The sequence below is a fragment of the Drosophila nasuta genome, chromosome 2R (assembly GCF_023558535.2).
Source record: "Drosophila nasuta strain 15112-1781.00 chromosome 2R, ASM2355853v1, whole genome shotgun sequence".
Taxonomy (NCBI): Eukaryota; Metazoa; Arthropoda; class Insecta; order Diptera; family Drosophilidae; genus Drosophila; species Drosophila nasuta.
In genome coordinates, this window is record NC_083456.1 from 30,601,143 (window position 1) to 30,620,331 (window position 19,189).

General features: G+C 35.1%; 1 protein-coding gene across 4 annotated transcripts in view; it reads right to left on the minus strand.

Annotated features, from left to right (window-relative positions):
• LOC132785489 (sialoadhesin) overlaps window positions 1-17,884 on the minus strand; it is a 92,303-nt gene extending 74,419 nt beyond the window's left edge. For all 4 annotated transcript variants that reach the window (XM_060791612.1, XM_060791611.1, XM_060791610.1 and 1 more), the window contains exon 1: window positions 16,011-17,884. The gene's annotated coding sequence lies outside the window, so the exon portion shown is untranslated. The remainder of the gene's footprint in view (window positions 1-16,010) is intronic.
• Between the last annotated feature and the right edge of the window lie 1,305 nt (window positions 17,885-19,189).

The window sequence follows — 19,189 nt, forward strand, 5'->3', positions numbered from 1 at the left end:
ACCTTTAGATTTTTCCATGTATCTTCGAGATACTCGTGGTTGTATCTGTAGCTGACATGGAATATATATATATGTATGAGTGTGTGCATCATTTTAAATACCGAATTTACTTTGAATTCATTTTGGTCAATGGAAACAACTTATTCAATTGTTTTTACTCGAATTTCTCTCTCTCTGGCTCTGGCTCTGCTTTTGCTTTTGCTTTTGCCGTGTGGTTGCTAAGCCACAGGCAAACTTGCCCCCTCGAAAACTGACAGTGAGTTATGGCAGTCTATGGTCAGCATTAGCATCACCATTACCATCAGCAGCCGCATCAGCTTATGCTCTTTAAATCCGCCTTCATCTAGGCCGCTTTTACGCAAAATGCGACTGACATATCCAAAAAATGATTTATGTATCTTTTGGAATACCTACGCGTGGCTCGCTTTAATGAATATACAAATTTTATACACACACAGTTGAAGGAAATTTAATTGTACGCAGTGTCTGAAAATGTTAATAAATGTCAAAAGTGTTTCCACTCAACTGACACAATGAGCAATGAGAAGGAGGAGGAGGAAGATTTTCGACACTGGCCGAAGCTAACTTCAAGACCGAGAGCAAATGTCATTGTGATTGTCATGCCATAATTTCACATAATTTATGAGTTTTCAATTTATCATTTCCGCAAGCCAAATGCAGCCCAGATAAAATGGGGTTGCTTGCAACTCGGCTGCAGTCACGATTTATAATGTTAAATGTCAGTTCCCATTGACTTTTCGGGGGCATGTGAAGCACACATGTGTGTAAAATCGTGGGAAGCCAAGCACTCTCACTCTCAGCTCTCTAAGCTCTACTTACTTTTTCCCAAAAATAAAACCCGATAAAATATTGCCACTTGTCATCGATGAAGCTGTTTTCCCCCACTCTACGGCTTTCGACATGCTTGTCGTGGCGTCATTAAAGTCGTAAGCACTGTCATGTAGCTGTCAATTTCCAAAAATCGCATTAGCCAATGGCATTTTGTTTGAGTACGTACGAGTATGTGACAAGTGTTGCCGTTGCTCCACGACTGTCTATCCACTTAATTCGCTGAGACTTTACTGCCGCCGTAGCTTAACAGGCCGTAAAAAGGAACCCAAAAGAAAAACCCTTACTCTTGCTCTCTCACTCGTTTGTCGTTCTTTTAATCGCAGTCGAGTCACTTGCGGGGCTGCACATAATTAGCGTTTAGACCCTTAAGTTACCTGAACTAAGACCTGTCGCAATTCCATTGCCACTGTCAACGTAAATTTGCATTTTTAGGACGGCATAAAAAGAGGGCTCGGAATGCGGCTAAGCCAAAAATGGCAGCGGCAACAAAATGTGAAACATGCGCAACAACGAATGAAGATAAGAAACACAAGACTCGCCACAAGGATTAAATGTTTCTGGCTATGAAACTCAACTAAACTTAAACTCAAACTAAACTCGACTAGAGAACACTCAACAAGGGACAGGACAGCACTTTGTTAGCTGAATAAAGTGCGGCCAAGATAACAAACATATCAAAGAGCCAAGGAGTTAAACTTTCAACTAAATTAGTTGGTTTAAGCACCAGGTGCTGTTCAATATCGATTAGTTGTTTGCGTATAATTTGGAATTTAATTACAATGTTTAAGTTTTAAGCAGCAGCAAACAGTCTTATTAGGTGAGGGAGAAATAACTAAGATATATTCTAAATTGACTTTTAGTTTTCAGCTTCATAAGTAGATGTATTTTATACACCAAAATTGTGCAGTTATTTCTACATTATGGGGAAATTTAACATATTTGAAATGATCTACAAAAAAGTTGTGCTTAATCAAATGAAATATTAATGTATACCAAATAAAATATATTAAAATTATGACTAGCATATTTTAGGCATATTCTTCCACCTCAAGACTAATCATTTTTGGCTAATTTACAAACAGAAGTACCAGAAGGATACGTATAATAAAATAATTAGATATATTGTTTATTATTTTGTCAAGAACAAGTTTAGCTTTAGTTTATTTTATTTCCAAATAAAAATAAAATGTTCTACACTATGATTTCTGCTTTTAAATTATTCAAAAGTTGAGCTTTATAGAATTCATTGAAGTTTAACAAATATTATTTATTTAGGCTATAACCAGCAGTTGTTTATGTTATTATTTTTTCCCATTAATATTAATATTTTGCTGCTTCACAAAGATAAAGATAAAGATAAACACACACATTTTGTAGGTTTAGTTTATCATAAATTTAAGAATTCAAACAGCCTTGGAGAAAACTAATTTCTTCATTTCTAGTATCAAACAATTGAGCTTAGTTTAATGAATTAACGCATATCAATTATTTAAATTAAAATCTGCAATATTTTTCTGTCACAAGGATATGTGTAACATAAGCACATATTCAGAATATTCACAAATATGTAGTAGTATTATCTTTAGATCAAGTGTAAATTAAATCTATAATATTGTAAATTAAAATAAATGTATTTTCTACAACTTAATTTCTTTGTACTGAAGTGTAAATTAAATTACAACAAATTTCAAATTTTAAATAAACTTTTTACACCATAATTACGTCCGTTTCAATGTTTAAGAATCGTGCTTAATTCAGTTTATTCATTAATAACATTTATTTAAATGTCAAAACAGCAGTTTATTATGCATTTCTGTTTTCGCATCACTATCGATATTTGGCTGCTACCATAAGGATATCAGCCACATAAAGCAGTCAAATCATGCAGGTTGCTGGCATTTTAAATTTCATTCAAAATGCGAATAAATATAGAGAATATTGGTAGCTATCTCTCCGCTGGCATTTCGTAGTGAAGAATCAGAGTATGAGTATGCTGTGAGTGTATTCGTGTGTTGGCGTATGTGTAATGCGTTTATGCAAAGGCCTTGTAAAGTCATAATAAGACTTTCAATACTTTTGGCGCAGAGCAATGAGAAAAAGCAGTTGAAATTGGCTGAGGAAAAAAACATTAGCATACTTTTGAGCGCGGCGCAAAGTTTGTTGTCGAAACAAATTAACCTTGAATACGCACACACACAGAGACAACGCATGGCTGACTCGCAGATTATTATGCAAATGTGTATCTAAGGCAACAATAAGACAATGCCTCAGACTCATTGTGTGTGACAAGAGCTGAACCAGCACACTATGGTCCAGCCGACCACTTTTTGTGGCATTTATTAATAACTCCTGAACTAGATAAGATTTTTTGATGCGGTTTTTTTATTTTAACTAAGGAAGGTCCTTAGAATAAATTTGGAAAAGTAGGCGTGTCCACGCCTACGAGAAATAATTTTTTTTTTAAAAATTTTTTTTTTTCATATGCGGATGATTTTAAAAATTAAAAATTTTATTAACTTTGACCTAAATTTGGAGTGTTATATCATTAAATTTTCATTATTTTAACTTCTGATCATAAAAAATAAAGTTTTTTGCTGGCTTAACAAAATTGCTCCTTGACATACGCTCCATATTATTAAAAGGTTAAGACACAATGGAAAATCATTTTTTGTTAAGCGTTTACCTCTAATTAAAACATATTTATTGATTATAAGGCTATATATATCTGTAAAATCAAAATTATTATAATTTTCAGCATTATCATGCTCAGCAAAACTAAACACATTCTCTGCGGTCGCCTTACGTAGCCAAAAATCTTATCGCCAACTATTAAATTCCACTTGGCAAGTTTAATTCAATTTGCTTTACTATATAGAGTTCCCATTCAAGATCGCTAATATCAGCAGAGCCATGTTTTGCTCATTGAAACGGTCTTAAGATGTCTCATATTTCATGCAATGATTTGACCAATATTTTCCATTTTTATTAGATAAAATTACTGTTTACGTACTCATATCAATTACTACCTATAGCCATTCCATAATAGTTAACAAAAAAAATCAACTTTGCTTTTTTTCTCAACATTGATTTTCATATAACTTATAACTCTGTATTTTTGCAATTGAGGTTATGGTCTATAAATGCAAATTTCACGAACTGTGGTCACATGTGGATGTGGAGACTATATACAATTGATCAAGAATTAATTTATCTACGACACACAATACGTTTCAAGGTCAAACGAGGTCGAAAGACACTTTGTTCAGCTTCTGGAAAATGAGACTTAAGTGCAAATTTGCACTTGCTTGAAGACAAACTTTTACACATCACTACTAAGACATCACAACGACTTGAGACATTTCACATTACAAAACACGTAGTACAAACCCCAATTATTCGAATTCATCACAAATTTTAGTCAAATTAATGTTTTCTTTGAAATTATTGAATATTGAAAACTGCACGTAGAAATGCACTTTTCCACTGCACGTGCTTTTGTTGACAAACAGCTTACTTTAACAGCTGATTTCGCGAAAGTGGCGCCACCTATGCAAATTCTTGGTATGCAACATTGATGGTCAGACTGTTTCTTGTAGAATGCGATCAAAACCTCGATGATATATTAACTTTTAAAAAATTGATTAATGCCAAATAAAGTGGTCGGCTGGACCATAGTGCAGCAGCAGAATTTATTAATTTTAAGGCGACGCGTCTTGTGACGTCAGCTGCTGCTGTTGATGATAAGAGAAAGAACGAGAGTGAGTGAGAGATACGCTCGACAAAATCAATAAGCCGCCTGCTTCTAGCTTTTGCGGTTATTTTGCATGATTAATGAAGCCACGTAATTGATTACAAGGCCACGCCCACTGCGTTTTTCGCCCGCCCCCTCCTGTCGAAGTTTGTGCACTACTTTTTCTTTTTGTGTGCTGTGTGTGCTGTGAACTTCAAAAGGAACAGCTGATTGATGCGTTTTGTGTCTAGCAAAATGGCTCCATGCTGGAGTTACCACATCACGTGATAAGAACAGGCAACAGCAACAACGACGACGATGACGCACGTGCGTCATGTGGCACAGCCAAAGCTGTCATTTGGCTTTGGCTTTAGCCTTAGCTTGGCTTTGCCTCTGACTTTGGCTTTGGCTTTGAGCTTCGGGTTGCAGTTTTGGCTCGACGCTGTCAGCGACATTTGCCAGCCAGGATGCTGCAGCTAGCTCGTTGCAGGTTGCAGGTTGCTCGTCTAGTTACTTATGCGTAATATCTATGCACACTCGCCTTCGTCTCTTGCCTCTTGGCCCTCGCCTTCATCAGCTGTAACAGCAAAATGCCAAAGCCAAGCCCCAAACAAGACAAGGCGCAGCCCCTGCTGCAGAGAGCGTGTATGTGTGGGAAAAGGAGAAAGGAGTGGAGAGAGAGGGGGGGCAGCACTCACCCATTGTTGTGCCATTGCTCGTCGTTGCTCATGCAGGCGCACAATCATCAATCAAAATCAAAAGCCAAAGCCAAAGCACTTCTGACATTAATTTATTCAAAAGGGATACAAGCAGTTTGCAAGCAAGCAAGCATTCGCCTTCTCTGTCTAACCCAGCTATCTGTCTCACTTGCTCACTGGCTCTTCAATTATGAGCGCTTGTCACACACACGCACACTAGCACACTAGTTATTCAATTTTAAAATGGCAGCAACATTCGCATCGAGTGCAAATAAATAATCGTAGCATACATTTCGGCGCCTAATTAATATTTATAAACGATAACTCGCTCTCTCTCTCTTTTTCTCTTCCGCTCTCTCCTGTTCGCTCTGCGCTTTGCATAAATCAAAAACATTTGAATAATAAATACGAATTATGCATTTAATTAAGATTTGCCGCGCAGTTTGCAAAACTCAAAAGCTGTCTCAAGCGCAAAACAAACAACAATTTTCCCATGGCAAAGGGGTTTTTTTTTTGCCCCAGTTTTTTCTTTCATTTCATGTTTTTTCTCTGCATTTCAACCATCTGTGTGTTTTTCTCTCATCGATATCTGCCCCATTGTTCGCCGCGTTGAGCGCAAAATTCTGATTTCTTTGGCTTGCATCAGTCAGAGTCAGTCAGCGAGGGAGCAAGGCGAAAAAAAAGAGAACACTGGAAGAGAAGGCGATACCCAAACCGACGGGCAGACGAATCCAATCTAAATGCAAATGTTCGCATTGTGCTTTTTGGTTCAGGATAATCACATCTGACGCTGGCATTGCCAACCAGCCAACTCCGCAGCCACAGCCAATGCAGGTGGAAATCGCAACACAGAAAGTCAATTAGGCGACTCGCCACTAATCGAAGCTTCTTCCCGATTTCCGTGGCCCAGAGCGCATCGGGAGAAATTCCATTGCCTTCGCCTTTTTATACCCGCTACCCAGAGGGTAGAAGGGTATTATAACTTTGTGCCGGCAGGAAATGTATGTAACAGGTAGAAGGAGGCATCTCCGACCCAATAAAGTATATATATTCTAGATCAGCGTCAAAAGCCGAGACGATATAGCCTTGTCCGTCTGTCCGTCTGTCCGTATGAACACCTAGATCTCAGAGACTATTAGAGATAGAGCTATAATTTTTTTCGACAGCATTTGTTATGTTTGCACGCAGATCAAGTTTGTTTCAAATTTTTGCCACGCCCACTTCCGCCCCCGCGAATCAAAAAAATCGAATAACAAGCGTAATAATTAAAGCTATAGCTGCGAATTTTGGTATATACAATAATAACAATAGTAATTGTGATTTCTGAAAATTTGGTTGCGATCAGATAGAAATTGTGGAAGTTATTAATAAAATACTTTTGTATGGGCAAAAACGCCTATTTCCTAGGCGTCTGAGTTGCTTTGGCCGACAATCTCGTACATTGTGCCGTCTATGGTATATTTTGAATGTGGTACTATATCGATATACCAAATATACAATTTGGTATACTTTTAGTATTTTAGTATATTTTGAAAAAATACCGCAATATTTTGTTTTTATTCTGTCTATGGTATATTTTGAATGTGGTACTATATCGATATACCAAATATACAATTTGGTATATTTTTAGTATATTTTGAAAAAAATACCGCAATATTTTGTTTTAATTCCGTCTATGGTATATTTTGAATGTGGTACTATATCGATATACCAAATATACAATTTGGTATATTGTTAGTATTTTTAGTATATTTTGTAAAAATGTCGCAATATTTTGTTTTTATTCAAAATGGGTAGCGGGTATCTCACAGTCGAGCATACTCGACTGTAACTTTCTTACTTGTTCCTACTGCAGCTGACCAATTCCAATTGTCCTTTATGGCTAATGCTGAAGTTGTCGTTGCCGTTGCCATTGCCATTGCGATGGTCATGTTAATACATATTTCCAATTCAATTGGAAATTTGCAGCACAGTTCGATTCGCTTCGCTATCTTTTCATTCTCTGTCCTCTCTTCTATTGCTTTAAAGACCCATAAAAATTTACAAGCATTGTGCGCCATGTTTGCCTCGACAACAGCGCATGTGTGTGTGTGTGTGTTGAGTATGTTTAACATGGGATAAGCCCCATTTTTCCATGCTCGCTTCATTTACTTCAGCAGCGAGCACAAATTGATAAATTATTGTGATTCGCATGGACTCTGAAGTTTTATTTGGGAGCAAGCGCATAAATTGCATGCAATTAGCTGGGCAAAAACAATTAGCCGAATGTGATAAGCAGCAAGCATAATAATATTATTTATTATCATACACGTAATTGAGTAACGAGACGACAGAAATAGAGAGAGAGAGAGGGTGAGAGTGAGGCGGACAAATGGCAAACACTTAAATCACACAGACATTCGGGTCAATGAATTATAATTGAGACATTCTGCGATAATTGAGCTGCCATTCGCTGCAATTGCGTGGGCGTGGTCGAGCAGGCGAAAGAGAGAGAGAGAGAGGGAGAGAGGAAGAGTGAGAGACGTGTGGCATGACTTTTCAAATGACAAAGCACTCGAAGATAGTCCGCCAAATGATTTCAGTTGAAACACACGCTGAAATGTATGCAAATGCCGCGTATCAGCAAAACACTTTGAAGGAATTAGAATTACAAATATCATTCGTTGGCAACACAACACAAAGTAAAGCAATGGCAATGCCAATGCCAACACAACATTTGCTGACTCCACACAACACACACACACACACACACACACACACACACAAATCGCGTAGACACAACAACACTGAGAGAGAGATTCAGACACGACACTCACACACACACACACACTTATAGAAATAGATGCAAAATAAATATGCAAAATCGTTCGACGCCGAATACATAAATCAGATGAGAAAAGTTGAAATTAAATGCAAACAGTGGCAAAGAAGTAAGAAAGATACAATAAGGTGTACTCAACTGTGCAATACCTGATACACATTTTGAATGAAAGTGAAACAGTGGGGTATTTTTATTAAAATATACCGAATAATATACCGAAAATATACTAAAAAAAAATAATAATGAAAGAAAAGCAGTGCGGTATTAATTTTAAGGTATGCCAAATTGATATGTCGCAAAGATACTAAAAATATAGCAAAAGCTGTATTTGGTATATTGGTATAAAGTTACTATTACCATTTTGAATAAAAGCAAAACAGTGGGGTATTATTCTAAGATATACCAAATAATATACCGCAAATATACTAAGAAATAATAATAAAAGCAAAACAGTGCAGTATTAATTTTAATATATACCAAATTAATACACTGCAAAAATACTAAAAATATACCAAAAGTTGTATTTGGTATATTGATATAATGTTACTATTACCATTTTGAATGAAAGCAGAACATTGCGGTATTATTTTTTGAAAATACCGAATAATATACCTCAAAAATACAAAAATATACTACATGTTGAATTTAGTATATCGATGAGGTACTAAATTCGCTTACCATAGAGGTCAAAACATACCAGATTCTAACCCAAATCAGCTTAAACCCGATTTTAGTAGGCGTTTTTCCCCTAAATTTTTATCCAATCGCAAACAAACTTTTTGGAATTATGAATACTATAGTTATAATAGTCTATATCGAAATTCGCGACTCTAGCTTTAAAATCACAATTGTTATTCAAGTTTTATCAATTTTCGGGGGCGGAAGTGGGCGTGGCAAACGATTGAAATTATCTTAATCTTCGTGTTAACATAGAAAATGATGTCGAAAAAGATTATATCTCTATCTCTTATAGTCTCTGAGATCTAGGCGTTTATATGGACGGACGGACAGACAGATAGACGAACATGGCTATATCGTATATTTATATACTTAAAAGGGTTGGAGATGTCTTCTTCTGCCTGTTACACACAATTCCTGAACACACAAAATTATAATACCCTTCAACCCTACCAAGTAGCGGGTATAAAAAGAGAGACGTTGACGCCGCGTTGAAAACAAATTGAACTTTAAGCCGAGCCTCGTTCGTTGGTTCGTTGTTCTCCTTTAGCATTTTGCTCATTAAAGCGTTCGATAATTTGCAACAATTTGCATGCTACGTACAAGGCGTTGCGTTAGTTGCACCACTTGCGTTGTAAAGTGTACGTGCTTGAAACACCTTTTAATTGCTAAAAGTCGTTGTGCAAACACATCGAGGCCATTTCATAAATTACGTTAATTGCAACATTTGCACAGATTTTCATTTCAGCCGAATGCATTCAGCCTTCTTCTTCATCCTCGTGGTACGTGACACCATTTATAGTAGTAGTAATCGATTCGATTGCCAGTCAATACAAACTGCATCTTGCCACACCTTGACCTAAGCTCTCTTCACAGGGCTTAATGCTCTGTTTGTTGCTGTTGATGATTATCTTACGTTGCATAAACACACACACACACACAGTTTATTTGTTTATTGCCATCAAATTCAAATGCTGTGAATGCAGGATAAGCACGGCTTAAGATGAATATTATCGCAGCATTTAAATTGCTTCGAGCTTAAGAGTCGAAAATACTTTGCAGGATATTCAAAATGAATTCAATCATAATCTATTGCCAAGGCTAAGACTTTTGATTTAGGAAAATATTCATGGCAGCGTTTTAAGCTTAATTACTTAAAATACATGTAATTTGTGCTTGCAAATATTTGTAAATAAATATATATTAATAAAACATAGATTTCAAATTATATTTATTCTGGTTTATTTATATCTTCAATTCAGAATTAAGCTCAATTATTTAAAACACTTTAATCCGTACTTAGAAAGATCTTGAAATAAAATATATCTTTATACAACTTAGATGTAAATTTATGAAATAATCACTTTATTCTATATTCTTCTCATTTATTTATCTTCATTAAACTCTCATTGATTTTATACTTTATTATTCAAAACACTTGTACATTAGACATGTAAATGAATTAAATAGTCTATTATTCTCCATTATTATCATATCTCTATCAGGATTAAAGAACTTGTATCTGTTTGTAGAAAATATCCTGAGATAAAATATCTCTTCATACAACATCGACTTAGACTTCTATTTATTACCAATTATTGGCATTTCCTTATTCAGGATTAAGCACTTCTGCTTCTTGAAATACCTTGAAATAAAATATCTTTTAATTAAGCAGTCTTTTTGTTATCGAATATTATTATTTCTTTGTCGCGATTTAGCTGTTTTTGCTTTCAATTCTTTAAACCACTTGTAATCTATACCTAGAAAATAAACACTTCAATCATTACCTAGAAATATCTTAAAATGAAATATCTTTTTATTAAGCACTCTTTTTATTGTCGATAATTATTATCTCTTTATTCAGGATTACATTATCTTTTACTTTCAAAAACCCTTGAAACTGTAGCTAGAAACATCTCAAGATAAAATATCTTTTGAGTCAACATAAATATAAAAACATTATGCAATCTCTTCTCGATTTATTATAATTTCTCCATCTCTTCGTTAGCTTATTCGTAAAGCAGTTTAATTATCAATCAAAGAAGAGCGTTAAATAAACAAATTTGTTTTTGTGTGTGTGCCAAGTAAAGTCATTTATTCAGCAATCAAATTTCCGTATTCGCGAAATTCTCTGAAATCACTTTATTTTCTCTGCATTCCGCATTCCGCATTATCATTAAAATTAAGCATTTTCTCAGCGGAATTTGTGAAGTTGAAGCCAACAATTTTATTATATTACGTAAATGCAAGTTGGAAAATCATTCGCATTAGTTTGAGAGATTTTCCTTTCACGCACTTGAACAGAAGAGAACAGAAATTGCAATTTTCACAATGGCAAAAATGTGGAAAATATTTTCATATGCTTTTCCACCTGATGTGGAAATCATTGACTTGATCGCGTGGTTAAATAAATAATCAAAACGAATCGAATAGAATCAAATTGATTTCAAAAGCTTTGCATTCATTCATTCAGTCATTGCAATTGTTAATCAATATTGAAAATTTCATAGTTTTTCTATTCTAATTTCCTCCACTTTTCCTCGCACTTTATTTGCAGCGGAACAATTGATGCAGTTTAGCTTCAAAATTTATTATGCAGAAAATGCCAACCGAAATTTCTAATAAAATATATATTGAAAAGTTTTATTGTTTGACTGCACGCACACACAGACACTCACACACACATTCGAAATGGAAGTTGACACTCTTGAACACACTCACACACACACACACACATAGAGAGTGAGGCACTCATACATGCACAATAAATAATATTTGCATTTTCACATGGCAAACATTTTATGTGTTTTTCCCCAGTTTATGCTTTTCTTGTTGTTGTTGTTGTTTTCGTTGCTCGTTTTTGTATTTTTGTTGCTGCTTTTGCTGCTCTTGCTTGCTTGAAGCATTTTGCGCAAAATTCAATTCTATGCAGTTACCTAAATTTTCGAGTTTTGTTGCTTAGTTTGCCCCATTCTTTCTCTGATTTTTCTCTCTCTTTTTTTGGTTCGCATAAAGCTCCAACTTTATATGCACTATTTCTGAATAAGTGTGTGAATTGCAATACGCTTGCTCTTTGGGTATTTTCAGATAACTCTTCCGTGTGTTACGCTCCAAAAAGGAACTAAATATATATATTCTCGATTAGTTTAAATTAACAGAAATGTAAGACACATTCAAGAAATCGTTAGCTAAGTCAATTAGTTTAATTTATAATATAAACTATTATAATATTATATATATAATATAGCTATTCTTCTGGCTTTTATATATATTTGTGTTATGATATTATATATTAACAAATGAGTTAGTTCTGAGAACTTTTTTCATATCACAGAATTTATATATTCTTAATAAGTTCAAGTAATCAGAAATGTAAAGCACATTCAAGAAATCGTTAATTTGGTTTAATTTATAGCATATTAACAACTTGTTGTGATATAAAAACTAATTAACTTAGTTAAAGGTTTTTAAGTGTATTTCACATTTTTGTTTACATTAGCTTATTAAGAATAGATACATTTAAATTCACTAATTGACTTATTTGTTTTAATATCTTTCTATGTTTCAATATTTTCACATTTTTTATATTATTTAATTTTAATTTTGTTAAGTTGCGGAGTCTAAACAATTTCCTAATCATCTCATTCTCCCATTTGTTTGCCATTGACGCACACTTCGAATAAAATCCTTTATTTTTCAATACTATACAACACTTTAAATAAGTTATCTTTATATATTATACAGCACTTAAAAGAAGTTATCTATAGAAATGACAAAAGTGCAACAATCGAACTTGCATGAACTTAAAATAATGAGATAGATACCATAAATAAAAACTTTCATTAAATAGTAAGTAATTATTTTTAATATGTAATATATAAATTAAAAACAATCAAAAAAAGTTATAATAATAATAATTATAGTAACTATACTAAATAATAATTATATAAATATACTATTATAAAGGTTTTATGAAGTTTTCTATTTCAAAAGCCTTATTTTAATGCAAGCACATTTCAAACATACATTCAGTTTAGTTCATTTAATATTTGACTTAAAATTTGTAAAATTCTATAAATTCAATTGAAATAAATCCCATTTTTATCAGTCATTTATTTTTTTTTTTTTTATTCTGCTTATTTACAATCTATCTGATTGATAATAAGTTAATTTTATTTTATCAGTCATACGAATTTTTTTATGTTCAGCTAAATCTATAGAATTCTCCAACACACTATTTTATTACTATTTTATTTTTAATGTCCGCTTTTCTATCTTCCATATAATGATAATACTTTTCATATTATTATCTTACATATTTTCAAAAGAATTTATTTTGTCAAAAATGTGTAATTTAAATACAAACAAATAACATTCTTTTCTCTTTTTGTTGTCTTCTATTTTTATAAATATTTTGTGTTGGAATTCAGCTATTTCTATAGATAACAAATCTTCTTTTTTTTTTATAAATATTTGGTGTTGAAATTCAGCTATTTCTATATTACTCTTTTAGCTTCCAATTCCCAGCCAGACAAAAGTGTTATTTAAACTAACAATTGCTTTATTTTCCCCTTAATATTTGTATTCAAAAATTCAGCTAAATCTATAGAACGCTTTTAGCTGCAACCTTGAAGAGTATTTAATTTTCGGCATGGCCAAAAAGAAAATAAAGAGCGAGCTATACTTTCTTGTTTTGTGCTTATTTCTTTGGCCGAGTATTTTGCTTTGTTTTGTTCATATTTTCAGCGTGTGTGTAAGTGTGTGTGTGTGCGTTTGTGTTTGTGTTTGTGTGTGGGTGCGTTTGCTGTTTTTCTATTTGTTTTAATAGACTGTACAACGTATGTGGAGTCGGCACCGACTTCTGGATATGTTCTGGCTCAGCACAGTTCTCTTCCCTCTTCTCTCTTCCCTCTTCCCTCTTCTCTCTTCCCTCTTCTCTCTTCTCTGTATTCTCTACTCTATGTTCGACTCTTCTCTGGTCTAGTTTGGTGCGAGTCCACGGCGCTGGCTTTGCAAATATCCTGCGGCAGTGGCATTCATATGAGTTTATCGCATGGGGGTGCAGTGGATTTTGTGATTTGCTCTTTTATATACACCCACACACACACACACATGGACATATGTGTGCCATATACGTGTACATATGTGAACCATTTATATGGTAGTAAGAACAGCTACAATTCCAACGCGTAGTCTAGAGATTTCACTTTTGGCACGCTTTGCATTAAACACCGAAAGAGAGAGCGAGAAAGGAAAGGGAAGCAGGAAGGAGACATGGAACACCGCTTAGGCCAACTTAGACAACGATTTTTGTCTTGGCTTATGGCTTGGCAAGCGCTTTGTAGTCCAGGTAACCGCAAGTGGCCTTAAGACAATTGCCTCAACCCGCAATCCCTAGACTCTCTCTCTTGGCTCCAATGTGTCAACAATCTCTGATAGCAGATGCCAGCCACAGAATCTCAGCAAAAAAAAAATGCAATACAATTTGAGCAAACTGCGAGTGAATAGCAAAAGAATAAACCTTGTCTAAGATGCTGTGAATTTAAAGTGTGAAATGCCCTAAGCACAACTTGCAATAATACAATCTTAAAGATACAAAAGCTGACAAACTAAATTCCATTTCACATTATGTTGGAACTGCAGAACTTAACTTACTTAGAAAGAAAAGAAATTGAATAAAGTTTGTCATAAATAGAATAAAAAATAAAAGATAATCCATAGAACTGTTTTCTAGAACACAACTTAAGAATAACTCTTTAAAATAATTCACATACATAACTATTCTTTATAGCATTTACTTAATGTCACAAAAGATTTTTTTATGGAATAAAGTTAAACAATGTATTGCTTAAGAATCAAATGGAATATCTTTGGATAACATCTTTCAATCTCTCCATTTTTCAATCTTTCTGACTCTCTTTACCAATAAATAGTTTAACTTTACAGGAAGGCAATTGCGACATTGATTTCAGATACAAGAAATGAGTTCTAAGTTGCAAAAATTTCCTAAAACAACACTTCAAATAAGTTCTTAATATATTCTACCTAATACTGGAAAAATATCGATAGGAGAGTTGAACAATCGATAGTAAAGTACTACTTAAGTTTGATGAATGCTAATAAGAACGCAAAACAATAAAGACTATAAATGCCTAAAGCAAAAAGAAAAATAAATTTAATTGAATTTCTGAACTTTCGGATTTTAAGACAAGATTTTGCTAATCCTTAAACGTTGATTAAAGATTGAAATCTTTTTTTAAGAGAAATGAGTCCTGAATTTGAAATCTTTTCGATACTAAAACAACACTTCAAATAAGTTCCATTTACATTCTACGCAATACTGAAAAAAAAATCGATAGAAGTGCTGAGCAATTGATAGTAACGCGCTACTTAAGTTTGATGAATGCTATTGAAACATATGAAGTCCCAACAATAAGGATTGTAAATGCTTAAAACAACCAGAAAAATAAATAGAATTGAATTTCTGAACTTTCTGATTTTAAGACAAGATTTTTCTAATCCTTAAGCGATTATTAAAGATTTAAAACTTCTTTCAAGAGAAATGAGTCCTGAATTTAAGAACATTCCGAACCTAAAAAAAGATTTGGCTAATCTGAAAACGATGATTGACATCTTCTTTCCATATTGATTTAATTATTTAAAGAATTTGTAATATAGAATTCTTATTTGAAGACTTTTTCAATCCGAAATTCTTGTTTCAAGTTTTTATCTTAAGATTGAAAAGTTTTTATTGTTCCACAATGTTCCAATGTTCCTCGTTTTAGAACTTCTTGTATAGGATAGTGTCAACATCGAGGTCTAATAACTTTAGTTTACGTTGAATATTTACTTCAACTTTCTAGAAAATTCCACTTCTGAAATATTTTAAAAACGAATTCCCCAACAAACGTATCTCAAATAGTATTTTATACATCTATAGTTTGGAGCTTGACCAGTTTCCTTAAAATGTCAAGAACAAAAGAAGTGCAGGACATTTCTGGGCCATAGTTGTGAGCAGTAATTTAATTAAATAACGAAAAAAAAAAAGGCAGAATGCGCTTAATCCCTTTGCCCTTGCCAAGTTGTGCATTATTCTATATTTCATAGAAAGCGAAAGAAGTGGACAACTTTAAGGCTGCCCCAGAGAGAGAGGCAAAGTAGAAGTTAACTTGCCTCTGAACTTAATGCGTTAGTTTTAACGTCGAGCTACAAATCTCAGGGAGCAACTCACCCAAAAGTATCCTTGCTGGAAGTCCTTGCTGCTTCTGATGCTGATGCTGCTCTCAGTAATCCAAGTGCAGGGTAAGTTTGAGTTTCAGCTTGCGAGTTTATTTTTTATTATGTTTGTATTTTGTGCACAAGCAGGAAAAATAATAAAAGTAAACTTGACTTTTTCTTCTTTCTCTTTTTTTAACTCTCTTTCTATCTCTTTTGTTTTGTGTTTGCACTCGTTGGACGCAGCATTATTATTGTTCTAACGCACTGACCCGCATAAGGGAAAGTCTTCATAAGCAATTTGTATCTTGTAGCTTCAGCTCTTCTGTGTATCTTGTGGATGCACTTTCACTGGACGACGACCAGATGACAATTGTGATAAATTATGACAGCACGCGGCCGCTATCTCGATTGTGGGTGGAGTGTGTGGGCGGGGCAGAGGCTGGGGTTTGGGGGTTTGTATCTTACAGATACAAGATACAACTGAAACCACAGCGCGTCAAAGTGTCATTAATTTTTTGTTCTTTTTCCCTCTTGTGTTTTTCTTTTTTGTTCGAGCTTTTGAGGCGGCTTTTATTTACACTGCTTATTGTTGTTGCTGACGTTTAAAGTGCGAAAATGATTGCGGCAATCGCTGTTGTTGTTGTTCTTGTTGTTGTTGTTGCTGCTGGTTGCTGTCGTTGGCAGCAAATTAATTGATGACCTGCACGCAACAAGGTTCAGGGAAGTGTATCAAGAGGGGGGGGTTGGGGGTTAACTGTTAAATACTGAAGCACATTAATGAGCCAGCATGACATACGCCAATTTCCATATGAATTATTTGCAGCTAGCTATCTCGCTCTCACACACTTGTCCCGGCTTCACTATTGAGCTCGTGTTGTTGTTGTTTCGATATTTTGGTATTTTGTATTTTTGCTTCTTCTCACTTTTTTGCAATTCACTTTACACACTCACACACGCGCGAATTCGAACACGGATATGGACACGCACACACACACACACACGCACGCACACGTACGCACAAAGCGAGCGCAAAGTTGTTGCTTTTGTTAGGATGAAATTTTTTCTTTTTATGCTTGCGGCTGTTCAGCTTCCTCTTCTTCTCCTTGTAGTTGTTGCTGTGGTTGTTGTTGCCAGCAACAATTCTTGTAATCCGCTTTTGGCCTAAATTTCAATTCTTATTTGATTTTTCTGCACTTTCCTTTGCTGTTGTTGTTGCTCTTTGAGCAGCTTCTTACGGTTTTTGTGTGTCTTCTTCTTCTCGTTCTTTTTTTTTTTGTGTGTGTGTTTCTTGCGTGTTTATTTTAACGCGAAATTACGACAACAACAGTGCGCGACAACTGTCGCTGTCGCTGTCCCTTTCCCCTTCCGCTTTTCCCACTTTCGTTTGTCGCTGCCCGGGCAACGACTATTCGCACGCACTGTAACCGGCTAGGTTCGAGAAGCGTCGCAGTTGGCGTCGCTGCTTTGCACGCACCTTTTGGCTGCTGCGTCGGCTGCGCAGCATCCAGCAAAACAATTCGATGGGTAGATTGTGGGGGGAAAGAGGCTCACGCACTTATTTTTGCCTTTTGCCTAATTAGCGCATAAATTGCGAGTCGCTTGTCAAATTTGTTTTTCTTTTCGTTTCGTTTCCTTTTCTTTTGCTTTTACTTTTGCAGTTTACGCACAAAATAAAGCGCGGCAAATCGGCATCGATAATTGCACAGAAACTTTGATAGATTTCACAGAGATAGTAAATCACTTGTATGCGTATTTTATTGCCAAACAATTCCCAATCGAAACGAGAGTGAAATTGTTGTGTATTATTATAACGGGAACTCTGCGCACACTGGGGCGAGAAACCGACAATAATGTTCAAGCGCGCACGTGTCCGGACAACAGCGAATACGAGAGGCGAATGAGAGACTGAACTGAACTCGGTCGCAAGGCGCAGCCAACCAGATCGAGCGGCCAATCGAACCGAAATGTTGCGGGTCCAACCAAACGGACGAGGTTGCAAGGCAATTTCATCAACAAGCTGTAAATATGGTATTTGTTATGAATTGTTAATAAGCGTATGACAAAATTGAGTTGAGTGCATAAATAGCATAAATTTATAACCAGTAAAAAGTGTAACGAGAATTGTTAAATTGCTGTTAATTGCATTGCTTAGACTTGATAGAAGATAACATTACTATATATAGCTAAAGTTCTTCGGGTTATCATATTTAAATATATGGAAATTCTATTTTGAAGAATATATAGTTAATATTTTATATTGCAAACAATTGATAACAGAAACAGCAAATAAATTACCTAACAATTTGTTTTAGAATAAATTCCTGTGCAGTAAAATACCTTTTATGTGTTAAAGCTCACTTAGAATATTTATTTTATTATTTGTTGAGCAATTTCCTATTATAGCTTTATGTTTATTGTCAATAATAAACTTGAACAGTCTCGAATCGCTTTATTGCTATTGAAAATAAACGGATGCTGTGCTCGGTGCTGTGTCGAACATGTTAATGTTATGTGATGCTCGAGCCAACATGTTGCGTGTCGTGCCACAGACAATGTTCGGCCACGGAATTAACGAAGTCGCGGCACACTTATCGGTTGCGTTTCGTTAGTCGGTCGTCGGGTACGCACTCCCACACCATGACAGGGTATAGGGCAGAAAAAACGACGACGCGTGCTCTCTCTCACTCTCTGTCTGTGTGTGTTCTCTTGTATGCAGCAATGGACGTTAGCAACATGTTGCGGCAACAGACTTGACCTTTGGCAACACACTTAACTGTTCATCTATGCAACCAATTAATAGACAACTCGCAAAAGTTGTATCTTCTAAGAGTGGGGTGTGTGTGATTTATTGCAAGCGCTCATAAATCTGCGTTGCCTTTGTTGCGGCAACATAAACAAAAACATGCATAATTTCCATAAATCTTTTATGGTTGCGTGTAAAAAGTTTTGCTGAGGCCAATTATGCGCCTAAAACTAGGCACTAATTTGACAGCAAGTGGCCATAACCCTCTTTGGCAGGTCACTCAACCCAACGCAAGCCAAGACTTGACCACAAATTGAGTTATCCGATGGTCAACAGCATTAATGAACCATTTCCACAGAGAGAGAGAGAGAGAGAGAGAGAGAGAGAGAGAGAGAGAGAGAGAGACTTATGAAGTAGGTTCATTGTTATGTGCTTGGATTATCGATGGT